This window comes from Talpa europaea (assembly GCF_964194135.1).
Source record: "Talpa europaea genome assembly, chromosome: 4".
NCBI classification, from domain to species: domain Eukaryota; kingdom Metazoa; phylum Chordata; class Mammalia; order Eulipotyphla; family Talpidae; genus Talpa; species Talpa europaea.
This window is the reverse complement of record NC_140070.1, coordinates 127,540,032-127,560,793: the sequence shown is the minus strand read 5'-3', so window position 1 is coordinate 127,560,793 and position 20,762 is coordinate 127,540,032. Positions and strand designations below refer to the sequence as shown.

The 20,762-nt window shown below is 37.6% G+C and overlaps 2 pseudogenes across 2 annotated transcripts; one reads left to right on the top strand and one right to left on the bottom strand.

The window, feature by feature from the left end:
- Window positions 1-9,588: 9,588 nt before the first annotated feature.
- On the bottom strand, window positions 9,589-10,193 carry LOC311170357 (vacuolar protein sorting-associated protein 37A-like; annotated as a pseudogene). Its single transcript has 2 exons — window positions 10,161-10,193; window positions 9,589-10,119 (listed from the first exon to the last, which is right to left on the bottom strand). The product of its transcript is annotated as a vacuolar protein sorting-associated protein 37A-like (transcript).
- Window positions 10,194-10,325: 132 nt separating this feature from the next.
- On the top strand, window positions 10,326-20,123 carry LOC311170356 (mitochondrial nicotinamide adenine dinucleotide transporter SLC25A51-like; annotated as a pseudogene). Its single transcript has 3 exons — window positions 10,326-10,378; window positions 14,454-14,979; window positions 19,995-20,123. The product of its transcript is annotated as a mitochondrial nicotinamide adenine dinucleotide transporter SLC25A51-like (transcript).
- Window positions 20,124-20,762: the final 639 nt, after the last annotated feature.

The following is a 20,762-nucleotide window of genomic DNA, read 5'->3' as shown; positions in this document are numbered from 1 at the left end:
ATGTGGGAAATGAAATATGAGAAATACAGAAAAATGAAGAAATAAGGGAATATATACATATATATTTAAGATTATTTATTTATATAAGAACTGGGATACAGGCCAGAGGTGTGGGGTTAGGGGGGCGTGAGAGGATTCACCCGAGACAGAGAGGGGAACAGAACAGACTGACGAAATACACTGCTGAGGGGAGCAGCGGGTGAGACAGGAGAGGTCTGCTGCGCCATGAGGGTATCTCCGCTGCCGGCTGGAATCGAACCTGCAGAGGCCGTGGACAGCTTCATGGTGCTGCGCTTAACTACCAGCACCATAAGGGAGGTCCAACAAAGGAATATATTTCGAACAGAAAAACATCCCCCCCCCACCCCAGAAAAAAAAACACTTCACAACTGAAATGTTGATTTATCATGTGATAAAGAGTTAAATATCATGGCCACAAAGATACACAACAAGGTCAGGAGAACAATGCATAAACAAAGTGTGAATTTCAGTGGAGAGAGAGAAAATATAGCAAAGTACCAAATAGAAATCACAGAGGTGAATAATATATAACTGAACTGAAATATTCTGTCAAGGGGTTCACAGAACACACAGGAGAACAATGCATAAACAAAGTGTGAATTTCAGTGGAGAGAGAGAAAATATAGCAAAGTACCAAATAGAAATCACAGAGGTGAATAATATATAACTGAACTGAAATATTCTGTCAAGGGGTTCACAGAACACTAGATCAAATAGAAGAGAAAATCAGTGAACTCAAAGACAGGACAGTGAAATTCTGTCAGAGGAGGAAAAATGAAAAAGACTGAAGATAGCCTGAGAGACTTATAGAACAGTATCAACAGACCAATGTATCTTTTTTTTTTTAATGACTGCTCTTTTTTTAAAAAAAGATTTTTATTTATTTATTTATACAAGCACTGGGTACAGTCAGAAGCGCGGGAGGGTGAGAGAATTCACCAGAGCCAGAGCAGGGAACAGAACAGGCAGACTGACGAAATATACTGCTGAGGGGAGCAGCGGGCGTGGCAGGAGAGGTCTGTTGTTCCATATGGGACCCTCGCCAGTGCCCGGGGATTGAACCAGTGCTGCAGAGGCTGCGGGCAGCCTCGCAGCCCAGCGCTCAACTGCTGCGCCACCAGAGGAGGCCCCAGACCATTGTATCTATTATAGGAAGGAGGACAAAGAGAAAAAGGAGTAGAAAATTTATCCAAAGAAATAATGACTGTAAAGTTCCCTAACCTGGGAAAAGAAATAGACACCCAGATCCAAAAAGTTCCAAAAAAGATAAATCCAAGAGCCCATAGTGAGACATCTTATGAAATTATCAAAAATTAAAGACAAGGAGAAACTCTTAAAAAAAATTTTTTTTTAAATTTATTTGTTTATTTATACAAGCACTGGGTACAGTCAGAAGCGCGGGAGGGTGAGATAATTCACCAGAGCCAGAGTGGGGAACAGAACAGGCAGATGGACGAAATACACTGCTGAGGGGAGCAGTGGGCGTGGCAGGAGAGGTCTGCACACCATGTGGCACCCTGGCCGCCGGGGGATTGAACCGGCACTGCAGAGGCTGCAGGCACCTTTGCAGCCCAGCACTCAACCACTGTGCCACCAGGGGAGGCCCTTAAAAAATCTTAAGAAAAGCAATTTGATATGTAAAAGGAAACTTATATAAGACCATCAGCAGACTTTTCGGCAGAACCATTGTGGGCCAGAAGAGCGTGGCATAAAGGTGCTGAAAGAAAAACACTGCCAAGCAGGAATAATCTACTGGGTAAAGTTGTCTTTAATAATTAAAGGAGAGATAAGCAGTTTTTCAGATAAGCAGAAGCTGGAGTTCATAAAAGTAGATCTGCCATGTGATCCAGCAGTTCCACTCCTAGGAATATAACCAAAGGACACACAAAAAAAAATTCAAAAGGAAACCTGCCATCCTGTGTTTACTGCAGCACTATTTACAATAGCCATGCTATGAAAACAAACTTAATGACCCTAAACAGATGATTGGATCAAGAAGATGTGGTATATATACACACAGTGGAATACTACTCAGTAATCAAAAAAGATAAACTAGTGCCATATGCAGCAATATGGATGGAACTCAAAGGGATTATGGTAAATGAAATAAGTCAGAAGGAATAATGGAGAGTTTCATTTATATATGGAATATAGAGTAACCAGACAGTAAGGAAAAAAGACAAAAACTTGCAAGCTGATCATAGATCTGAAGCTTACAGAGGGGAGGGGTGGGAGAGAGGTCAGAACAGGGAAAGGAAGAGCACAAGGGACTATGGTGATGGGTCAAAGGTGCTATGCTGATGAGAGAACCGTGGGAACTACACCTGAGGGGAGAAGTCCAATACTATCCAAAAATTAACAGAGATGTTAGAAAACAAATTTCAAAAAAAGCTGGAATTCATCACCTCTAGACGAGCCTTACAACAAATGGTAATAATAGTTCTTCAAATTGAAATGAAAGGATGCTAATTGCTAGCAGGAAAACTTATGAAAGTTTAAATCTCATTGATAAAGGTAAATCAATAATTAAATTCAAAATACTTTAGTGTTATAATGAGAGTAGGTAAATCACTTCTAATTCTAGTATGAAGGTTAAAAGACAAAAGTATTAAAATATAATGACAATGATTTGTTCATAGATATATCGATACAAGGTAAAAAGATGCAAATTATAACATAAAAACCAAAATGGAGAGAGTATAAAATGTAGAACTTTAGGATCTGTTAAAAGTTAAGTTGTTATTACCTTAAAGTAGACTGTTATAAGCATATGTTTTATGTATGTCTCATGGTAACAACAAAACAAAAACTTATAGTAGATACACAAAACATAAAAAGAAATCTAAGCTTATCACTATAAGAAAATCATCACCTCACAAAGGAAGAGCAAGAAAGGAAAAAAGTAACAAAGGTACTGTGAAAGTCAGAAAGTGATGAACAAAATGACATCAGTATGTTCATAGCTATCAAAAATTTCATGTAATTGGACTACATTCTCTAATCAAAACAGAGATGCTAAATAAAGAAAAAAAAGGTCACAAAAATACGCTGCCTGAAAAAGACTCATTTTAGCATTAGACTGAAATGAATGAATGGAAAAGATAACATGTAATCAAAAACCCAAAGAAAGTATGGTTAGTTTTACTTATACCAGACAAATTAGACTTTAAGTCAAAGGATGTAATAAGACAAAGTAGGTCATTGTATAATGATTAAGTGGTGAATCTAACAAGATATAACATTTGTAATTACCTATGCACTCAACATGGGAGCAGCTAACAATGTAAAGCACATATTAACAGGTTGAAGGGAGAGCTAGGTAGTAACGCAATAGGGATAGGAGGCTTCAAAAGCAGGAGGCTTCCCAGCTTTCAACAGTGAATAGTTCATCCAGGCAGAAAATCAACACAGGAACATTTTACTTAACCTACACGTTAGAACAGATGTACTTAACAGCAATTTGGAAAACAATCCACTGAATCATAGTAGCAGAATACACATTCTTCTCAAGTGCACCTGGAACATTCCCCAGGATAGCCCATATGTTAGGTCACAAAACAAGTTAAATAAATTTAGGAAGATTGGAATCACATCAAGCATCTTTTCTGACCACAATATTGTGAAAGGAGAAATCAGTTATAACGAGAAACTGGAACATTCACAAATACATGGAGATTCAAAAACATGCTGTTGAACAAACAGTGGTTCAAAGAAGAAATGAAAAGAGAAAAAAAATCTTGAGACAAATGAAAGTGGAAATACAACATACCAAAACTTATGGGATGCAGCAAAAGCAGTTATAAAAGCAGTTATAAAAGTTTATACTGATGTGTTTTCATTAACAATAAAGGAAGAACTCAACCAACTCTGTATCTTAAGGAGCTAAAAGCAAATACACTAAACCCCAATTCTTTCCTTCCTTCCTTCTTTCCTTCTTTCCCTTCCTCCCTCCCTTCCTCTTTCTTTTCTTCCTTTCATTTTATTGAAATACAATTGGTTTACATAGTTGACAGTATTCTGTAAGTATTGGGTCTGCCCTCTCCCTGGGTGCAGTCACCGTAGCACACCTGACACTAAAGGACCCATCGTCACCACCATAGTCCATTGTCCTCTCTCTCTCTTTGTTCCTGCCCTTTCCCATCTTTCTCCCCCTCTGGATGCCTCAGTTCTATGGTCAGCTTTCAGGTGTTAGTTTTTAAGATTGACTTTACCTAACCCTTTATTTTATTTCTCTGTATCCATTCAATGGAATATTACTCAGCAATAAAAAGACATGAGGTAGTAAACTATGAAAAAGACAATCCTTAGATGTACATTGCCATGTGAAAGAGACAAGTTTGAAATGATTCCAATTATCTGACTATTTTCTATGATATTCTTATGGACCTTACTTCACATATTTATTAAAACTTATACAACTCCACAGTACCAGACTGAAAATAAATGCAATTATTTTTATGATTATGATTATTTTTAATTTTATGTATTTTTTTACATTATTTTCATTTTTGCACAATGTTTGCATTTTCATCTTGGTTATAGTCCTGATACAATTCCCACCCCCCCTTGTTTTGATCCTACTCCCTCCTCCCCCCATCTCACCACCCCCTGTAGTGTGTCTTTGGTTTATAGTTGCTTGCTGATTTTGATTTTTACTTTATTATAATTAGTCTTTTTTCTCATCCCTTATTTAGGTATTCTAAATTCCTGCTATGAGTGAGACCATCTGGTATTTTTCTTTTTCTTTCTGGCTGATTTTGCTGAGCATGATCCCTTCCAGCTCCATCCATGTTGCTGCAAATTGTACCACAAATTGTACCACAAATGTACCACATCTTCTTGATCCAGTCATCTATTTGTGGGCATTTGGGTTGTTTCCATAGCTTGCCTATTGTAAATAGTGCTGCTATAAACATAGGGGTGCAGGTGCCCTTTGGAATTAATGTTTCTGTGTCATTTGGGTAAATACCTAGGAATGGGATTGCTGGATCATCTGGAAGCTCCATCTTTAGCAGGTTGAGGGATCTCCACACAGTTTTCCATAGTGGTTGGACCAGTTTGCACTCCCACCAGCAGTGCAGTAGAGTTCCTTTTTCTCCACATCCTCCCCAACATTTGTTGTTGCTAGTTTTTTTAATGTGTGCCATTCTCACTGGTGTAAGATGGTATCTCATTGTAGTTTTGATTTCCATTTCCCTGATTATAAGTGATGTTGGACATTTTTTCATATGCCTGTTGGCCATTTGCATTTCCTCTTTGGAGAAGTTCCTTTTTAGCTCTTCTGCCCATTTTTTAAACTGGATTATTTTCTTTGTTTTTGTTGAGACTCTTCAGCTCTTTGTAGATTTTTGTGATCAGTCCTTTATCATTAGTGTTGTGTGCAAAAATTTTCTCCCAGTTGGTGCGGTCTCTTTTTGTTTTGGTTATTGTCTCTTTTGCTGTGCAGAAGCTCTTTAATTTGATGTAGTCCCAGCTGTTTATATTTGCCTTCACTATCACTGCTTTGGGTAATGTGTCTTTAAAGATGTTACTGAGGTGCATGTCATGTAGTGTTTCGCCTATATTTCCTTCTATATATTTTATGTTTTCAGGTTTTATGTCTAGTTCTTTAAACCATTTTGAGTTGGTTTTTGTGCATGGTGTGAGGTAGTAGTGATGCTTCATTCTTTTGCATGTAGTGACCCAGTTTTCCCAGCACCATTTATTGAACAAACTTTCTTTGTTCCATTGCATATTCTTTGCTCCTTTGTCAATAAATCTGTAGGCTTATTTCTGGATTTTCTGTTCAGTTCCATTGGTCTGTGTGTCTGTTCTTGTTCCAATACCATGCAGTTTTGATTATTATGGCTTTGTAGTATAGTTTGAAGTCTGGGAGTGTGATACCTCCATTTCCTTCTTTTTTTTTCAGGGGCTTTTGGCTATTTGGGATTTTTGGTAGCTCCATATGAATTTCATCAGTATTTGTTCTATTTCTTTGAAGAATGTCATTGAAATTTTTATTGGAATAGCATGGAAACTGTAAATTGCTTTTGGTAGGATGGCCATTTTGATAATGTTAATTCTTCCAACCCATGAGCAGGGGATGTCTTTCCATTTCTTTGTGTCTTCTTATGTTTCTTTTTTTTTTTTTTAATAGAGGCATGTTTTATTTGTTTGTTTTGTTTATACATGCACTGGGTACAGTCAGAAGCGCGGGAGGGTGAGAGAATTCACCAGAGCCAGAGCGGAGAGCAGAGCAGGCAGAAGGACCGAAGTACACTGCTGAGGGGAGCAGCGGGCAGCAGGAGAGGTCTGCGCGCCATGTGGGACCCTCCTCCGGTGGCTGGGGAGCAGCCAGGGATCGAACCGGCGCCGCAGAGGCTGGGGGCAGCTTCGCAACCCAGCGCTCAACCGCTGCGCCACCGGGGAGGCCCTCTTATGTTTCTTTTAACAGTGTTTTATAGTTTTCTTTGTATAGGTCCTTTACCTCTTTTAGTAGGTTTATTCCCAAGTATTTGGTTTTTTTTTTGTTTGTTTGTTTTAGTAATAAAAGGGATGGTTTTCTTTATTTCTTCTTCTTCAGATTTATTGTTTGTGTATAGGAAGGCTACTGATTTTTGCGTGTTGATTTTGTATCCTGCTACTTTACTAAACTGATTGATTAGTTTGATTAGTTTTTCTGTGGAGTTTTTGGGGTTCTCTATGTATATTATCATATCATCTGCAAATAGTGATAGTTTAACTTCTTCCTTTCCTATTTGGATTCCTTGGATGTCTTTCTCTTGTCTTATTGCCCTGGCTAGGCCTTCCAGTATTATGTTGAAAAGCAGTGGTGAGAGTGGACATCCTTGTCTTGTTACAGATCTTAATGGAAATGCTTTTAACTTTTCACCATTGAGAATGATAGTGGCTATGGGCTTTTCATATATGGCCTTTATGGTGTTGAGGTATGTTCATTGTATCCTGAGGATTTCAAGGGCCTTTATCATAAATGGGTGTTGTATTTTGTCGACAGCTTTCTCAACATCTATTGATATTATCATATGATTTTTATATTTCTTTTTGTTGATGTGTTGGATTACATTGGTTGATTTTCAGATGTTGACCCATCCTTGTGTCCCTGGAATAAATCCTACTTGGTCATGTTGAATTATCTTGTGGATACTTTGTTAGACTCTGTTAGCTAAAATTTTATTGAGGATTTTTGCATCAGTGTTCATTACAGAGATTGGCCTGTAGTTTTCTTTTTTTGTGTTTCTTTTTTTTGCATTGTCCTTGGTCAGTTTTGGTATTAGTGTAATGTTGGCTTCATAAAACATGTTTGGTATTATCCCTTCCTTCTCATGAAAATTAATGCAATTAAAATAAATAATTTAGGTTGGATATTAAGGAAGGGATGCATATATGACAAAAATATCTAAATATGATAGTGTATAAAACAGCTTCAATGAAAGGGGAATAGAGAGAAAGGTGTTACCTAGCCAATTAAGAAAATGAGTAGAATTTCTTAGAATTATAAATTTTTCAAATTACATAAAGAATTATATATAAGCACTGTACTATAGTTGAAAAAGGTGTTTGCCATAGGGATGTGCATTAACAATTCTAATGGAAATAGACAGTGAAGCCAATGGATAATGCCAAGCATGAGCCAGTTTTCTTACCATTTGAATGAAAACTTACAGATAAGCATGAAGAGAAGAATGAACTATGTCGTAATAGATAAGAATTTGAGACATCAGCATGAACTCTTGTTTAGCTCTATGTAACAACAGATGGTTTTATATAGAAATATTTGTAGATATATACATCATACTGAATAATATATGTGCATATGTTTCCTTACTCTGTCACTTCACAAGGCCTAGAAATGATACCCTGGTAAAATGAGCAAATCTGGTACCCATATCTTGGTTTCTAATATCATTCTCCAATAAAAAGAGCTAGCACTTCTACAGAAATGGCTGATTCAACAACTGAAGCAGGACACATACAAGGTAAGTCTAGAGCATCTTGTAGTGCAAGAATGTAAGGAAGTGAAAGGAAAAGAAAAGGGAACAAGGAGAAAAGGAAAGATAAAAGAGAGAAAAGAAAACCTACATTGATGAGAATATGTCAGAGATGTCAGTGTCACAGTTGAAACACCTTAAGTCATAAAATAAAGTCGTACTGGACTATGTTCCAATGTATAAAATGCATATTCATGAGTACTTGCTGACATAAATGAATGATTAAATTCATAAACAAATGGGAATAACAGATAAGTTACTAGCACAAAAAAATTCCAAATGATTCATGCAGATATTACCAAAAGTAGAACATAATTCTCTGCACCTTAAGTGCAAAAAAAATGCACAAAGCCTGTCTGATATAACTATTTGGGAACTCTGAAGTCTATTAAAGGCTTACACTTTACAGAGGAAGATTTGACAGTAAACTGCCTTTAATTTTGTTGAATTTCGGCTAAGCACAGTAGTTGTTCATTCAGCAAACCCAACCCCATGACAGACAGTTGTGCATATGTTCCAGGAGCAGCATCCATGTAGCATATGGAAGCCAAATTAGGCAAAAAAGACCCATTTCCTTCCAAGTATTGTATATCTTTCCTCTAATTCTTAATTTCTAAGAAATTAAGATCTCAGAGATTCAGAGAAAGAGGTGGGTGGCCATTGCTGTTGTAACTTCCCTACTGTTGAAGTCCTTTCTCTTCCAGCGAAAATGACTTCTAGGGAACGGAAAGGACCAGTACCACCATCCTAACACATACATCCATTTTGCTCTTTCTCCTCTTCAGAGCCAGATATTAAAGATCACATTCATAAGCAACTGCATATATGGGGAAAATTAGAAAGTCACAGTGGATGTGCAGGTAAATGCTCAGAAAAGATTTGTGATCTTTGTTGCAGATGTTGCCTACAACAATAAAAAAACTTTAAAGATAGCAAGCCCTAAGAAGAGGGGGAAAATCTGGTTAGTAGAGTTAGCACCTTTTCAGTTTTTTTGTTTAAACAGGAAAATATAATTTAAAGAAAAAAATAAAGCCATGGAAACTGCCCCTGAAAAACATTTGATGACAGATTAGACAAAGGCTTTAAAATAACTGAGATAAAGATGCTTTCAAAACTAAAAGATTATAAGAAGAAAGTTAAGAAAATGATATGGGAAGATGAAAATATCAATGAAGAGATAGAAAAATTAAAAAAGGAAATCTGGAGCTGAAAAATATAACTGAGTCAAAAAATTTGCTAGGGGGATACAAGAACACTTTGAGCAGGCAGAGGCAAGTATCGCTGAACTTGAAGATATGACAATGGAAATGATCAACTCTAAAGAAAAGAAAGGAAAAAAAAGAAAAGAGCAAAAAGGTAAACAAAGCATAAGGTATTGTTTTTGCAAATAGTGCAGAAAAAGTTCTCAAAACAAGTACATATCAATCATTCAAATCTGTACAAAATCATTGTCAGTTTTCTGTACAATCTATATAGTTTATCTATTAATTCACCACTGTGAGAACTTGCCAATTTGCAAATCACAAATATAAATGTCCTTAGTTGTGTGTCCCTTTCCTCTCATGGCAGTCTATTTTTTTCAGGAAAATCTATGTGGAGCATGAAATTGGCTGTGCATTGCTATTACTTGTTGAAGTTTCTCTTTCTTGGCTTTTTTACCATGACAAATTGTGTTCTCTTTTCCACAAAGCTACAGAGAAAATCATCTATTTCAGTTTTTCCCTCTAAGAAATCTTCAGCAATGTTATCAGATTCTTTTTCTGCTTCATGTGCAACTACTTCCAGGCTTGCCCATAGGGCACTCACACTACAGCTCTCACTAAGTTGATGCTGTCTTTGTATTTTCTTTTCAAAAGTAGATTTCATTTTGTGTAAGTAATTTAGTTATCTAAAACAATTTGCCTTTTTGCTTCCAAACTGGGCTCAAAAGATTTTTTTTTTCTTGCTAGTTCCTCAGTACTTTTTACTAAATCATCCTTGTCAGTAAAAATTTCTTTTAGTTGAGGCAAAGTCAGAAACTGTTCTAGTATTAGCTCTTGTTCATTCATATTTGTAAGTTTGACACGCTTTGTTCTGAGGGTTCTGGAAATGCATCAGGGACATCTGACACCTTATAATAAAAAATATTTTTGCTTATCAGTGTTGAAGTACCTGGGTAGAGGCATATTTAATGGGTAGAGGCATATTTAAATGGATGCCAAATGAAAAGTGCAGATATATATCTTTATAGATATAGATATATAACTTGTCATTGAAGAAGAAACAGTGTCAGCTATAGGTAAACCAGTGAGTTCTGTTAGCTTCTTTGTGGGGGTTATGGAGGAAGAAATGGAAAACTCTGAGGAGTGTAAGGAGGCATCCCACCTTGGGTTATGCTACAGGCATGGAAATGCTCTCGAAGAAGGAGCCAAAACTCTGAATAAATTTTCCAAGATATGAACACATTTTCTGATGGAGAGGTAATATGTACTCCTTTTTTATCCATTAAGTGATGTCATATTGATGGATAAACACTAGTCATTAGTTTTTCTTGAGGAAATTGTGGAGGAAGCGATATATTAATGTGAATTGAAATGTTGTTTATGATGAATGGCAACCTTCTTCTACATCTTTCTGTATTTCATCTGTACTTCATGGCAGAATATTTTGGAGTTAAGTGTTTTTGGTGACCATAATTTATTTTCAAATGATTCAGCATATATACACATGTAGAAAGAGCTACAGTTGATGCGGCAAATAATTAGCAGTTGGTAAATATAAATAATGATATGGGGTATTTGTTATAGTATTCTTTCAACTTTTCTGCATGTGTGAGTTTTTTTTAAAAAAGAAATTGAAAGAGGAAATGAAAATGGAATTTGGATTGCTTGGGGAGCAATCTGAATTCTTGTCACCAGGTGGTGCTGGTGCTTTTCAAATAAAACTATAGGCACAGACTGAGCGTGTTGACAATTGGATATATATTTAAGAAAATTTGAGTAGTCGAAACAGACTGTAAAATAAGCTTTTAAATATTTCCTCTTTACAGTCTTGCTTGCATTCTACATAATTTGAAGAATTGAGAATTTAGTTAAAATTTGTTTTACATAGATGATAAATATACATAAAAAATAAAACTATAAGGCTTTTAGAAGAAAATATGGCTTGTGGGTAGGAAAAGATTTTGGGACAGCACAGAGGAAAAAAAAATTAAATAAATTGAACATCATAATTGAAAATTGCTAACAAAAGACATATTAAGAAATTCTATATAAATTTTTGTCTCATAGTCTGCCACTCACCCTGCTCTTTTCCCCTTCTTGAACTTTATTTACTTCTCATACAGGCTACTGTAGTTTAATTCCCTACGTCAGATGTATGTTCCATTATTGCCTTGCATTAACCCTGTTTATAAGACACTTTTATTTCTAAGTCTTTTTTTAATTGAATGACATACATGTTATTTCCCTTGAGTGCTTTTTCCCTCCATAATTCTCCATACCCAGCATGCCCTCTGCCCATCTCTAAAGCCTGACATTTTACCTTATAAAAGCCCAAGCTAAATGTAATTATTTTAATATAAACTTCTCAAATACCCTAAATAGAAATATTCTTCCCACAGTACTTTGTAATCTTCTTATTTGAACTTATCACATTTTGTGTTTGGTAACAATTCTAAATTATGAAAACATTCAACACAGGCATTGTAGTCTCTATATTGTGTTAAGTACTATGTGGCATTCACTGATCAGTGAAAATGAATTTCAGCATTATCCAAAGATAGTTTACAGTAGTGGCTAAAGTATTGACCCGCCTTCCTCACCTCTCCCACCCCCCATAACGGTCTTACTCTGGCTTTTCAGTTCAGAGATACACAAAGAGAAAGCAACTGGAATGAAGTATGTCCATGGCTCATCATCCTCCACTAGTCAAAAAAAAAAGAAATGGTCCAGTGTTTTAAAAAAATGGTTGCATCATTGTATCAATTTGAGTAAAATTGTACTCAAATTATATCAATTTGAGTAAAATTTGAATGTTTTGACACTGAACCTTTGCATATCATTTGACCCATATATTCCATATCTATGTAGAATGTGCAAGATTTGCTTAAAAATATTTGGAATAACATGTTTTTAAAAGTTAAAGTTAAAGTTAAAAATTGAAAACAGTCTAAGTATCCAACAATATAGAGTTGGTTAAATAAATTCTAATATACCCATACAATGGATTGTTATTAGTCATTAAAGATGGTGCTAGAGGGCCTCCCCAGTGGTGCAGTGGTTGAGCGCTGGATTGTGAAGTTGCCCACAGCCTCTGCAGGGCCGGTTCGATCCCCGGCTGCTCCCCAGCCACCGGAGGAGGGTCCCACATGGCGCACAGACCTCTCCTGCCGTCTGCTGCTCCCCTCAGCAGTGTACTTCGGTCCTTCTGCCTGCTCTGCTCCCTGCTCTGGCTCTGGTGAATTCTCTCACGCTCCCGCGCTACAGTACTTGTATAAATAAATAAATAAATAAATCTTAAAAAAAAAAAAAAAAGATGGTGCTAGAAAATATTATTTAGCAGCAGAGAAAAAGGTGTCTAATGTATTGCTAGTTGGGAAAAAAATAATCTTGACATCATAATGCCTTTCAATAGAAGAAAAAATGTATTTATTTAGAAAAAGTGAAAGTGATGACAAAAATTTCTAGGCTTAGAGATTGTTTTATTTTTTATGTTTTGTTATCTTTTTAAAAGCTTTAACAATGAGCAGTTATATTAAGAAAACAATGAGAAAATTATTTTTTAGAAAAGGATTATATCCAAAAGTTATTCCTTTATATACATCAAATTCATAATCAAGGTAGAATTTTAGGATCCAACACTAGTGCTTAGGCCTCATTTAGGGGATCAGAATGGTAACACTGATACAGAGGACAGAAAAGGTGAGGAACCTGAACAGAAAAAAGTAAGGGTTAGGGCCTCCCTGGTGGCGCAAGGGGTTAAGCACTGCACTATGAAGCAATCCGCAGCCTCTGCAGCACTAGTTCAATCCCCAGCCAGCCAGGGAGCAGCCCACATGGTGCAGCAGACCTCTCCTGTCTCGCCCGCTGCTCCCCTCAACAGTGTGTTTTAGTCCGCCTGCCTGTTCTGTTCCCCACTCTATCTCTGGTGAATCCTCTCAACCCTCCCCCCCCCGCCCCGCATCTCTGGCCTGTACCCTAGCTCTTGTAATCATAAATAAATAAATCTTAAAAAAAAAAAAGGTGAAGGTTAAGGAAAGCAGTTACCATGCATGATTAGGATCAGAGGATGACAGGAGAACAACAGGGAGGAGAGCAGATACCAAGATTTAATGTACAAGAGTAACTAAATGTAGAAGTCTAGGCCATTGTGTAGGTAATATTGAAAAAATCATTTCTATTTTTGAAGATCTGAAAATACTCTGAAGTTGCTTTTATTCTCATTCAAACAAATGAAGTTGCCTTTATTCTCGTTCAAACAAACAAAAAGAAAACAACCTAATGAAAAATGAACAGAAGAACTAAATAGGCACTAATAGGCACAAAGAAAACATACAGATAACCAATGGACACATGAAAAAATGAGACTCCACCTCACACTAGTGAGAATAGCCAACAGTAGGAATATAAATGTAATAAGAGTGGGAAGAAAAAATTAACTTCATGTTTAACTTGTGGATTTTGTATTTGAAAAAAGTTTTTAATGTGAAACTTAAACATTTTAATATTTCAAATATTAAAATGAAAAGCATTTAATATTTCAAATATAAATAAACAGAACAATAAAAATATAGAACTTACATGTAACTTCACTGTCCAGAGAGATCCAGTACTAATATTTTGGTGTATATTCTTTCTGATTTCTTTTCTTTCTTTCTTTATTTTTAATAAATTTTTTACATCATTTTTCATTTTTGTACAATGTATGCATTTTCATCTTGGCTATAGTCCCCATAAAATTTTCTCCACCCATTCACCTGTGAACTATCACACAAATAGAGGAAAGCTAATTTTTAGTGACTCCCAGGTACACCTTCCTGTACTCATCCTCCTGACCTATTTAAAATAAAGATAGAAAAGAAAGAATTGAAGGGATGAGGAAGGAAGGGAAGAAGAAAGGGAGACTTCGGGCTGACCACGTGGAGCCAGGTTAAGGGGTTTTCAGCAATTACTCCAGAAGAGAGAGAATAACAGACTAGCAACAATGGAAGAAACTGGAAAACTATTAAAAAGCTACCATTCCCAAAAACACTGGGCCTGCATGGCTTTACAGTTCTTTAAAAAAAAAAAAAATGAAGAAATCTTCTGATGGATTCAGAAGCGCATGAAAAAAGCCCTAATATTTTCAAACAAGATAGCGTGCTGCAAATGTTGTTGAAATGAAGCACTGCTTGTGTGGTTGCTGTGTAGCTCTCCATGATGTACAAACACATTTCCCATTTAAAAGATTCTCTTTTGGCAACAGTTTGTACGGGATCAAAACCTGGATGCAATATTTCAGTTGAGGACAGATGGATTTCTAAACCTGAATTGTGGAATCCTTCCCCATTAATCCAGAAGACAACTGCACTGGCACTTACGTTTGGCTTGTCTGAGGATTTATCTTCCCTTCTCTGTAAGCAGCTCACTACCCCAGGGTTTGTAATCCAGAGTATGGCAGCAGTACTGTAGGGACAACAGAAGCAGTTTTCACTCCATTGGAAAGAGGAAGAGGTCAATCATTGCTTCAGAACCACAAGCATCATGAAAAATTTACATTTACCAGGTTTTCAAGGCACTGAAATGCCATGGACTTAGAGTATTATAGAGGCATGGTGTCCATTCTTTTCCAGAATGGAAAATGCTCATATTTTGGCCTTCGAGGTCCTGCTAAGCAGCATATGTTTGCTGCGGTGACCCACAGTGCTCATTTGGTCAATGATCTTATTTGCTGAGGTCTCTTGTGTGCCATCTTGGTAATCTTGCTTTTTTTCCAAATTACTGTTTGTAGGGTAAATGAATTAAACAGGCTTTTCATGCCACTGGCCTCTGTCCGTATTACCTGTGGCCTTGATCATGTTAATACAGAAGGTGCTTGGGAGGGTGGGTGCGAAGCATGTGTGCCTTATTGTGGACACCTGCAGCATGGGTGCGGGCATGTGTAAGTGTGCATACCTGAGCCCAGAGGCCAGCGATATAAAGGCAGCATCACTGAGAGAGACAGAAAGCTACGAGAGGATGAGCCATGTGATTACAGAGAGGCAAGACCACAAGATGATGCCAAAGAAAGAGTAAAGATTTGTGGGGAGGTGGAGGGCTTGGGAGGCTCCGTCACCTCCCCCTTGCATGCCAGCCTCCCTGGCTGGTGTGCCTAAGCACCTGGTTCCCTGAGAGCGTAAAAGCCTCAAAAATCTACTGAGTGTTCTGGGGTTCTCCTTTATCCAACTACCCTAATCCATAGTGAACCTGACCTGTGCTTGCTGGCACTAGAATATTGTAAAGATTCATATGCAGTTGCAAATTGGTGAGGGATTTCAGTTTTCCCCTAAGGTTTTAAAAAAAAAATCTGTCTAGAACGGGACAGGAAAGTGACAAATCTTTTCAGAGGTGCCCATCTGATTTACCAACAGGTCTCTGATCTCTTAGGGCATAATCACTGTGATTGATGAGTTCTTGTTAAAGACTATATAAAAGAAATAATTAGTTAAGTGCCATTTATTAGATGAATGGGACTTATAAAAGGAGTGCAATTTGACCTTGTTTCTAATTGACCAAATAAAAGTTGATGTCATATGTTCAGGGATGAACGAATTATGTGAAAGCTGCTTTCCTTAAGTACCAACAAATTCAGACCTTTCTGTTTCAGGGGGGAAAAAACTATTTAAAAAAATCCTAAATATAACCCATATCAGTTGACAATTGATACCTTTTTTTTTTTTTTAAAGATTTATTTACTTATTTATACAAGCACTGGGTACAGTCAGAAGTGTGGGAGGGTGAGAGAATTCACCAGAGCCAGAGCGGGGAGCAGAGCAGGCAGATGGACCGAAGTACACTGCTGAGGGGAGCAGCGGGCAGCAGGAGAGGTCTGCGCACCATGTGGGACCCTCACCCTGTGGCCAGGGATTGAACCGACGCTGCAGAGGCTGCAGGCAGCTTGGCAACCCAGTGCTCAACCACTGTGCTACCAGGGAGGCCCTACAATTGATACCTTTCTAAGAGCCCACAGCCAGCATTGCTTACTGTCTCTCTCACTCCTTTCTCTCTACTCTTCATTTTTGTTGTTATGGGAGGATAACTGAGAGGTTGGAATCTAGGCATATTTCTCAGAAATGACCAAATCCAGTGTTATTGGGGGGAAGGGACAGGAAGGCCTAAAGAAAATGAATTAGTAATGGGTATTATAATGTACAGCACAGTGATTGTAGTTAATAATATTAGAGTGCATATTTAAAAGTTAAGAAAGATCTTAAAAGGTTTTTTTTTTGAAAAAGATTATTTATTTATTTATACAAGCACTGGGTACAGTCAGAAGCGCAGGAGGGTGAGAGAATTCACCAGAGCGGGGAGCAGAGCAGGCAGAAGGACCGAAGTACACTGCTGAGGGGAGCAGTGGGCGGCAGGAGAGGTCTGCGCGCCATGCGGGACCCTCCTCTGGTGGCTGGGGAGCAGCCAGGAATCTAACTGGCACTGCAGAGGCTGCGGGCAGCTTCGCAACCCAGCGCTCAAACGCTGCGCCACGGGGGAGGCCCCAAAAGTTTTCATTTTTTAAAAAGAAAACATTTAGAGAAACTGCTTGCCTGGAATTTTTGTATATAATTTCCTACATAAAATATGTGGTTCTAGTCTAAGAAACATTACAATCTTACATCTGTTTACTTTTTTCACTTCTGCAACTAGCACTTGTACTTCTTTTTAGTGACTTAATTACTATGAAGACTTTTTTATTGTTTGCTTTCTTGTTTGCTTAAATCACTTCCCTGGAGTCAGTGCATTTGATACAACCAGTAAAGGAAGACAAAATCATGAGGAGAGTCATGTTACAACAGTAGCTAGTTAATCAAGTTTGAATGATTATGGTCTAGTATGCTTTTGTTTCCACTTTGAAAAAAACAGTTTCCTAAGAAGTATCTTCCTTACACATGCCTTAAGTAGATCTACTAAATTATTGGGACAAACAGACATTTGAGCACATGGGTACAGCAGGTCTTCAAATAACTTCATTTCGTTCAACATTGCTTTGTTAAATCGGTTAAAAAACCGATTCTGGTGGGGGCCATTAACTGTATGGAGTTGTACATTCTTCCATGTCTGAGGAGGTTTTTTCATTGTATGTCAGTTTCCTCCCATATCCCAAAGATATACATACACTGCCATTGGCATCTCACTTGTCCTACAGAGAGTGTGTGCTCCTTGGGTCTCGAGACTGCTGATACATATATTTAGTTGAGGGGACAGGGGTTCACAGATGAGGTCCTGAACAGGTTTTGTTTAGTTTTGTCTAACAAGACCAAGGGGTCATAGCAACTCTTTAGATTAAGTAAATTAGGAGAGGTTTTACAATCTAGCATGAGATGAAGAGTCTGAACTAGTAGGGCTTGGGTTACCTTGCTCCAGAAAGTGCACAGATTATTTTGTTCAGGTTTTGGATGGGGGAAACTGCAGCCTCTATGCTAAATTCCTGCTCTAACTTATTCCCCCCCCCCCCAGAGATTTTAGCCCTCCCATAATCTTATGGCATTGTTGAAGACTGGTGGTCAGTCTTTTATGGCTACTTCCTGCTGGATAGGGTCACTGGCCTTACCTTATATAGAGGCAAAAAATCTCTGCCTACCTTATCTAGAGTGGCAAGAGTCATATCTTTTATTATAATTATAGGCTTTATTCTCCTCATCAGCATCATTCCGATATGGAATTATTGTAGTTTAGAGGAAACATTTGACAATGAGAATACATGGTCTGAAAATGAGACAAAGGAATAATCATTATTACCCCAGCTAGGGATGACAGCCCAGATGACCACCCTGAGAACCAGATCTGGATCTGGGATAGTCTATTAAGGTTAATTTACAGGGTTTTCCCCTACAAGTTGACAGTATGGCATTATCCATCCTTTTTTGGCCAAGAGGTCATAGAGCGCCAAGCAGTGTAATAGTTTGATCTGACTTAGGTTTTTAACTTTCATTTGGAATGGTATGAATCATTTTACCGGTAACATTGATTGTTTTTGTTTTAGTTTTAAATCTGCAGGTAAGTCCTAAGATGTTATACCTTGTTTGTTACTGCATCAAAATTCTAGGATATAAACCCATGTGAGAAGTTCTTTTTTTCAAGATCTTTTTTTTCAAGATTGATTTATTTATGCATACAAGAACTGGGGTACAGGCCAGAGTGTGGAAGGTGAGAGGATTCACCAGGGACAGAGTGGGGAACAGAACAGGCAGATCTACCAAAATACACTGCTGAGGGGAGCAGCGGGCGAGTCAGGAGAGGTCTGCTGTGCCATGTGGGTAGCTTCTTGCCTGGGGATTGAACTCATGCTTCAGTTACTGCAGATTTCTTCATAGATTGGCTCTTAACCCCTTGTGCCACCAGGGAGGCCCCAAGATAATTTTTAATAGAAATTCAATATCCCACTTACTGACTGAATATATAGTTTATTTAACTAATCTATTGTTAAATACATATGTATCTATTTATAGGCAACATACAATAGGGATACAAGGATGTGCTTTTTAAAGACCCTTAACTTCTACGGTGTGGGTATCTGTTTCATTCTAGGCTTCATTCTAGAATCCAGTTCTTCAGTAAGATTTGGTGAAATTTAAATTGTAGAAAAATGGGATGATATCTGAGAAAATTTAGTTCTATATATGCAAATACAGTAATAAAAATAATTAAATAGATGCCATTATAGAAGAAATGCAAGAACCCAAGGAAGCACAAAAGAGAGGCAACTATATCAGACTCTGGTAGAGGGGTGCATAAGGGGAAATGTTTATTTTATTTATTTAATACATTTTTTACATCATTGTTCATTTTTAAACAATGTTTGCTTCCCCCCCCATCCCCCCCCCACCCCCGCCTTCCCCTTGCCAGGTGTAGTCCTCAAAAAATTTCCTTCACCAATGCACTCGTGCACCATCACCTCAGTCCCCTGTGCTCCTCCCTCCCTCCCTCTGATCCCTCTCCCTCCTCCTTCCCTGCGGGATGTCACTGGTTTATAATTGTCTGTTTTTGTTTTGTTGTGTTTTGTATTGTTGTTATTTTTTCCATTAAGGGGAAATGTTTATATTGAATGAGAATTCCCTGTGCCATATACAGACTGCAAAAGACTTCAAATACCATTTTGTTAAAACCTCCTTTGTTGCTGGAATTCTCTGTGTCAAGCACTGGACTTTGCAGTATGGTCAGTGGATTTAGTCTGCCTAGATTTGAGTCCTGCCTTTACTGGTTTACTGTCTGCATTTAGTGTTGGCAAGTTGCTTAAAATCCCTGTGGTGTCTGTTTCTTCTATAAAATGGATAATAACATTATCCACTTAAAGGTGCTGTTGTCATAAAAGATTTAATATCATTATAGCACTTAAAAGAGTGGCCCATTGGATACAAACAATGCATAAATACTCAATTTATGCACGAGTCATGTTGATAGGGAACTCATTTTCCTCCAAAGCCACTGGATTCTTAGGAAGTCATTCCTCAGTAGAGTCTGAAATTGGGTCCCTGCAGTTTTTAGCTAGAAGGTTTTCCCACCTGAAAAATGGAAGAAATTTCAGGGAGGTGCTTTTGCTTCAATTTAATAAAGTCATTTCCAACATTTAGAGCTTTCTAAAGAAAGTGGATTGATTAAGGAGGAGCAATTTTCACAAGTTAAAAATACCACATATCTTCTTGGTTGCAGAAACTGCCCTGGATATCATCCAAAATAGCAGATTTCAGAGCTTATCTGTACTACAGGTGGACTCTGAAATGCATTTGGAAAACACGTGAACACAGACACATTAAACTTTGGTTTTGTGCTACAGTTGCACTGTTATTGGCAAACCCAACTTGAAGTTAAAGATTTGCGTCAGAATATGAGCACGTTATCTTGCAGTGAATTCCATAAAGGAATTAATATTCCCACAACACTGAGATTAAATTTGGCTCTATAACAGAGGCACTCTCTTTTATTACTCTTGGATCAATCAATATTTGTAGTGAAATTTTGAATATGACATTGGCAATCTAAACCAGCCTTTTACCAGATACTCATCAATTATTTTCCTACACTGAAAAGATATTAAAAACAAGACAAAGGGAACAATGTTACATTTTGTTAAACTTTTTCCCCCAAAGTTTAAGTGAAATTAATAGCCTTGCTACTGAGAGAGCTTCTCACCCATGGGTTTCCTAGTGTGAAAGAGCTGTAGCAGATTTTGGACTAATGGAAACAACTATGCTTTAGAACAGAGTGTAAGTGGGAGTTGACGCCTGCTTATCAGTGTTGAATTAATTTACAATTCAGGAAGCCCTTAGATGGCAGAAAAGAATGATTGCTACCTGAGGCACCTTGGGGAAGGTCACAGGGATTATCAATAGAGGACAAAGAACATCTGAAGCAGTGAATGGAGCCTAGCACCATTCCTGCTGATGGGTCACTAACTAAAAGGAGGGGTGGAGATAACAGTCTCTTAGCTCTCTTTTTTTTTTTTTAAAAGATTTATTTATGCATACAAGAACTGGGGTACAGGCTAGAAGTGCAGAAAGTGAGAGGATTCACCAGAGACAGAGTGGGGGAACAGAACAGATAG